Here is a 6,632-nt window from a genome sequence, read left to right on the forward strand (position 1 = left end):
ATGCTATACAGTAGGTCCCTGTCGTTTATCTATTTCATATATAGTCGTGTGTATCTGTTACTCCCAAACTCCTAATTTATCTCCCTTCCTCACCCCCTCCCTTTCCCCTATGGTAACCATAAGTTTGTTTTCTATGTCTGTGAGTCTTCTTCTGTTTTGTAAATAAGTTCATTTGTCTTTATTGATCATTTTTACTGTGGTATCTTTTAAAAGAAAGATATTCAATGTGTACAAGGGATAGATTAACTTCATCATGTCACTTGGGAAGGCAATTTAGATGGAGAGACAGGAAATCACTAGGTCTTACTTATTTTTTATTTCCCCAGTGTTTGACTTTGTCCTTTTCTCTTTGCCCCAGTTCTCCTACCCAAGGTCAAATCTAACTCCCGAGCCTGCTGTCTATTCAAGTCTTTGTGATCCAACTCCATCCTTCTTGCCGGTCATGTTGCCCACACTTAATTCACCTGGACTAGTTGTGGGCTCACGGAATACTTGTAGCTCCTCAAACAGGATTTGCTCTGCTATCCTGTATGTCTCTGCACGCACAGTTTCTTCTACCTGAAATTCTCACCTACCTTCTCTCTGTCCACCTCATAGGGTAAAAATTAAGAAGGTGCTAGTTTTGGAGCTGGATGGTCTTTATTCAAATCCCTGGGCTGCCACTGCCGAGCTGTGTAAGCTTAGGCATGTTCATCTCTGTGAATCTCATTTTCCTCATCTGAAATTGGAATAATAAAAGGATTCATTTCATGGAGTTGTTATGAAAGTTAAATTAGACAATGTGTGTGATTGGCCCAGTGCATAATGCATTCCAAATACCCAATACTGTTTTCGCCGTTAGTATGATTACAATTTTTATTGCCATTTTTAAAAATTAATTTTTATTGGAGGATAGTTGATTTACAATGTTGTGTTAGTTTCTGCTGTACAGCAAAGTGAATCAGTTATACATATACATATATGCACTCTTTTTTAGATTCTTTCCCCATATAGGTCATTACAGAGTATTGAGTAGAGTTCCCTGTGCTATACAGTAGGTTCTTATTAGTTATCTATTTTATATATAGTAGTGGGAATATGTCAATCCCAATCTCCCAATTTATTGCCATTTATGGATGACGATTCTATTTCTCCTCTCCGTGTAGCAATCTTGTTTCCTAGGGACCAGGGGTAATAGATTCAGGAGGAAGGGAGTTAAGACATCTTTCGAAGGTGGGTTCATCGATGCCCTGTCTAGTCCCTGTGGCAGCCCAGGAAGTCCTAGAGATGTAGGCAGTGGGGATGGCAGCTGATTTCATTTTCCTGTCTTTCATAGCATTTCTCTCTACGACCAAGCCAGGACTTGGGTCCCCATGCTCCTCCTGAATACAAACAAGCAGCATCCTGCAGTGAGGGGAAAGCTTCCAGACTGAAGGTAGGGAAGTCTGACCTCCACCTTTAACTCATCCAATAATCGGGTGATATCCTTGGACAAATGACTTCATCTCCCTGGGACCAGCTCCTGATTTTATTAAAAAAAACAAGAAGGTTACCTTATGTGATCTCGAAGTATCTTTCCAACTCTGGGGTTCTGTGGTTCTAAATGGGGAAACTCACTGTGTATTTGCTGTCTGCAGACTCAGGAGGTGTCGTGGGGTGTGCTGAGTCAGGCCCGCTCCATCTGGGGATATGGTGAGGCCACTTGGTGTCACTTCTGCTTGGCAAAGGACAGGGGCTTCAGAGTCTGTGGGAGAGAAGTGGAGGGCCCCCAAGCTTTCTAAGAGACCACCTTCTACGTGTGTGTGTGTGTGTGTGTGTGTGTGTGTGTGTGTGTGTATGTGTACACACATATATAATATACATGTTTTAAAATGAAGCTTGATACCAAGTAACCAAGGTTGAATATTTATCCTCTCATAGAAGTTTCCAGACTCTAAAAAAAAAAAAAAGATGGTGTATACAGGAGAATGCCAATATCTTTGACATTTAATTCAGTTTTTATTTTACTCTCTATCCACTTAGCAGTCCCTTCTCAGAAGGAGCAATACAGATGTTTGGTCACGCTATTTAAGACACAAGGAGTCAAGACAAACAAACAAAAACATACAAGAATAACAAACAACTTCTACAAACACTTCTAACAGGCCAGTAAATTACCTTCCTTCAAGGGGGCAGAAGCTTTCAGAAGCATGAATTTCCTATCAGAGTTCCTTGATGTAGGTTTTCTTGGTTCTAACAAAGAAGAGTGAAAAACCAAAAATAGAAACCACTCTGAAGACACTCGGGGGCCCTAAGTGCAGGTCCCCTTGTAAGACATCTTTATTAACACTCAGAATCCTCCAAGGTCCCTCCCCTACAGTGATGCCGCACACTTTTGAAAGTCTTACCACAGTGGGGAGACTTCTGTAGATTTCTTTCCGCACTTCTTAGAGTTTACAGAAACTACACAAGTAGCTTCCACTGTATTTATCAAGCAAAAAGTAATTGAAAACAGCAGGTAGTGGTGCCTTAGTCACTGGAAGAAGTTGGTTTGCCAATTGATCTATGGAGTGCTGAGGTTGGGAAGTCCCATTATAGCTCCTGGGTTGTATTCAGGTTCAGTAAATCCCCTGCGTGTCTGGGTAACTGGATTCCTAAATCTTAAGACTATTTTCATCTGCTAACGAAAGAACTGAAGTAGAATGGAATCAACTTAGAAAATGCGTTTTGCTTCTAAATATTTTCTGAATTGAAGATTATCCTTGTGACTTTGGAAGGTCTTATTTAGCTGTACATTGAAAAAAAAATCCTCTTTCTGTCTTAGGTAGTAAGATTCAAAACAAAATGCAACATAACAAAATGTAGCAGTAAGATCCACAGAAACACAGTTGGAGTAGCATATGTCACAGAATTTCCGGGCCAGTCCTATTTCCAACTACAGTTTTGGATACTGAGGTCTCACCAGTTTTTAGAATGTCCAAGAAATTCTAATATAACAGCATCTAGACTGTTTGCTTTAGGCTGCCTCTTACATACAAATATGGTACTTAAATTCCTTGTTTAACCTTTTTCCCTGATGTGAGATTCAGAAAAATATGGTCACCACAGTGGGAGACCAAGAAAGTAACTTTGGCTAGTCCCCTAAAAGTACTGATGAGGGGAATTAAACCTTAGCCCATATGGGTTTTAGGAAACTACTTAAAGGTGAATCAGGGGAGAGGCAAAAACTGACTAAAGAAATTGAAAGCTGATTCTAAGCAGCAAAGCTGAAATTCTTTGGGATATTTAATCTAGAAAAGAGAATATTTTAAAAGATGTCTAATAATTTCCACAAACAAATATTACTGGTAATGAAACCTGTAATTTTGATTATTAACTTGATGTTTGGTTAGAAACATTAACACAGTAATGGTTTTGTGCAAATTCATATACACACTTTCAAGCTGGACCCTGTGTGACTATCCACCTACCATAAGGTGGAGGGATAGGATCTCTGACTCTGGAACAGAGGTAGATGTACTTGCTCTTCAGATGCTGGATTCCAGCTTTACAGACAAGATGTTAATTACACAAGCAGTGGATCTCCATTCACATGTAAGTATAGGGAAAGGAGTTATGGGATTCACTACAGCAGAGAAAATCAGCGTTAAGCATTAGGAAGAAATTCTTGGCCATAGCAACAGCAAAATGCAATTCCAAACGTGATGAGGGATTTCTCATAGAGTACATAATTGCCCATCACACAGGAGGAGGGAGCAAATCGTTCTGAGGGTAACATTTGACCTTATGCTGCTGTGATATTTTGCGGAAGAATGAATACAACTTGGGCCAAAGTTCCCTTAACAAACAGCAGCTCTTGATCACATTGCCTCGTTATCTGTGCCTGATTTTGTGGAGAAAGGACAATTAGAACCAAACTCAAGAGAAAAGGATCCTGGGAGAAATATAGACCCAAGGTCTGATGGGGTGGAAGAAAACCAGGCTCCCCTCGGTCAGAGGAATTTGAAGAAAAAATACTGCTAAGAGCCCAGTCCGATCTGAAGAGCCCATCTCATTATGGCCGTGGACCAATATTGACAATCTGGTGCCAGAAATGCCGGTGGGGGCACATTTCAGTCTATTTATACTCTGCATGTTAAACATAAACAGTGCTTTAAGCAAGGTTACTAACCTCAGGTGGGATGTGCATTTTCTTATAAAAGATGCATATTAAACTTAACTGCAATTGCTGATTGTTTTTCCCTTCAAATCCAGCTTTCTTACTTCTGATTTTGGAAAGTTCTCCCCAGCCTCTGTCCCAAAGCCTGTTGCATACTTCTTATGGCTCACAACTTTCTAAGTCTCTTAAGACTTATGACTTAGGGCCGTGCCTGGGGTGTTCTTATTTCCTGCTGGTGGCAGTACTCCCCACAGATCCGCCTTTACAAAGGGACAGATTCCCAGGACCTTGCACCTCTTGCCCTGGGGCTGAGAGTGCTTTGCAAACAGCTATTGGCAGCCTGCTTATCCATTAGCCCTTTAAACCATACAATAAACTGAACAAAGAATAAGAGATTCAGAAAGCTTCTTTAATTTCACGAAACCTCTTTACAGATACAGGTATGGGAACTTTTCAGAAGCTTTTGGGAAGGAAGACTAGAATCGAACTTCATTAAATGTGTCAGGAAAAAGATACGGTGATACCTCTACTGCAGACCCATTGGCTGTGACCACTATTCTGCCTTCTAAGACCTGTGTTACTTACTGAGGAAATGAAACCCCTCCGGACCCCGTGTGAAGGTGGACCTTCCTTTTCTGTCCCCTCTGGCTCCTCTGTCTGGGTCCTCTGCCCTCTTCCCCACCTTGACACACACAAATCTGACTGGCCTTCCAGACTTGCTGGACAGCAACCCCTTCCCCAGCTCTCCCAGTTAGAAGTCCTGACTGGTCCTTTGAATTCCAGCAGCTTTCTAGCTGGATCTTTCTGTCTTGCTTTAGAATTAGTGTTTGTAATAACTCCCCTTGGAGACGATTCACTCCTTAAGGCTCCGGTCTGGATTCTGTTTGATTCATCTTGTACCTTCTCAGTTTCCCAGCACTCCATGAAATACTTGTTATGCAAATTAATATGCCTGTGATATTCTTCTTGTGGATGTCCTTAAAATAAACTATTGGGGAAAAGCAAAATGAAAAACAAAGCATCTGGGACTTCCCTGGTGGTGCAGTGGTTAAGAATCCGCCTGCCAGTGCAGGGGACATGGGTTTGAGCCCCGGTCCGGGAAGATCTCACATGCCACAGAGCAACTAAGCCTGTGCGCAACAACTACTGAGCCTGTGCTCTAGAGCCCGTAAGCCACAACTACTGAGCCCACGAGCCACAACTACTGAGCCTGTGAGCCACAGCTACTGAAGCCTGGGCACCTAGAGCCCGTGCTCTGCAACAAGAGAAGCCGCCGCAATGAGAAGCCCGCGCACCGCAACAAAGAGTAGACCCTGCTCGCCACAGCTAGAGAAAGCCTGCGCGCAGCAACAAAGACCCAACACAGCCAAAAATAAATAAATAAAATAAAATTAAAAAAAAATAATAAAAACAAAGCATCTCACACTAGCAGGGGCCCCATTTGCCCAGAGGATGTTTTGTTTTCTCTTGTTTAGAAGATTTATTGCAGCTTAAGAGCCAGGGCATGTTTTCTTTGCTGGGTAAGTTATACGTGTGGTTCCTGCAGCAACAGCTCCAATAGATGTTGACTTACTGATGAGAGCAGGTGAGGAGGACGGGGGACAAGTCCGGAGGAATATCACAGGTGGGTGTCCAGACACCTGCCACCTGCCCCATGGGGGGTGACGTGCCCACCAAAGGCCGTGATCACCAGTTGAGCCACACAGGAGAGTGCTGATTTCGGTCAAATAACACTCTAGGACCCAAAGTGGAAACACGAACCAGAAACGCATGGTGTTTTAAAACATCAGCACCACGGGAGTTCCCTGGTGGCCTAGTGGTTAGGATTCCGGGCTTTCACTGCCGGGGCCCAGGTTCAATCCCTGGTCCGGGAACTAAGACCCTGCAAGCTGTGTGGCCAAAAAAAAAAATAACAAAAGGAAACATTGGCACCACGTCTTATAAATGATGAAGCCCTGGAAAACTCAGAGTCCTTTTCCACATTGACCCCAGTACAGGCCCTTTTCATTCAAATCACTTCACATCAAACAGTAAATACAAAAGAACTTGGCACAAACAAGAAGACAGAACAGATCTGTATAGGAAGGAGGGGGAGAAAAATTAACAAAAAAAAAAAAAAAAAAGGAAAAGGGACTTCAAGCTATGGCTGGAGCCTGAGATTTGCTTCCCGCCCCCCCCCCAGGACTCACTCCTCTGGGCCTTTCCCCCCACTTATTGTTTGTTTCTGGAAGCGATGCTTCGTGAAAGCAAGGTTCTTTTTTATTATACTGTGTGATTCAGGGTGTAGATTGGACCACTTTTTATATCCGGGGAGTAGTTTCCCATCTAGGAAGTGGACTATTAAAATCTGCTGTTTACCAATGTCACAGAGGTAAGAAGATGGCCTCCAGCTCTATGTGAAAGGGACTCTTCTGGGCTTCAGGGTGCCTGTTAGTGAGTTACTTAAGAGTACTCAATGGCATCCTGGCAACCTGATTGCTTTCGAAAATAGGAAATGCACTCTCTAGAAAATCCT

General features: G+C 42.7%; 1 long non-coding RNA gene across 4 annotated transcripts in view; it reads right to left on the reverse strand.

Annotated features, from left to right (window-relative positions):
- The window catches only part of LOC309635586, an 8,379-nt gene extending 3,145 nt beyond the window's left edge, over positions 1-5,234 (reverse strand). Inside the window, exons 1-5 of one of the 4 annotated variants that reach the window (XR_014248899.1) lie at positions 2,367-5,234; positions 2,137-2,211; positions 1,597-1,723; positions 1,430-1,501; positions 576-718 (exon numbers count right to left, since the gene is read on the reverse strand). This is a non-coding gene — a long non-coding RNA (uncharacterized lncRNA). The other 3 variants (XR_014248901.1, XR_014248900.1, XR_014248902.1) reach the window with 3 other exon arrangements.
- Between the last annotated feature and the right edge of the window lie 1,398 nt (positions 5,235-6,632).

Source organism: Balaenoptera borealis (assembly GCF_965194805.1).
Source record: "Balaenoptera borealis genome assembly, chromosome: 10".
In the NCBI taxonomy this organism is placed as follows: Eukaryota; Metazoa; Chordata; class Mammalia; order Artiodactyla; family Balaenopteridae; genus Balaenoptera; species Balaenoptera borealis.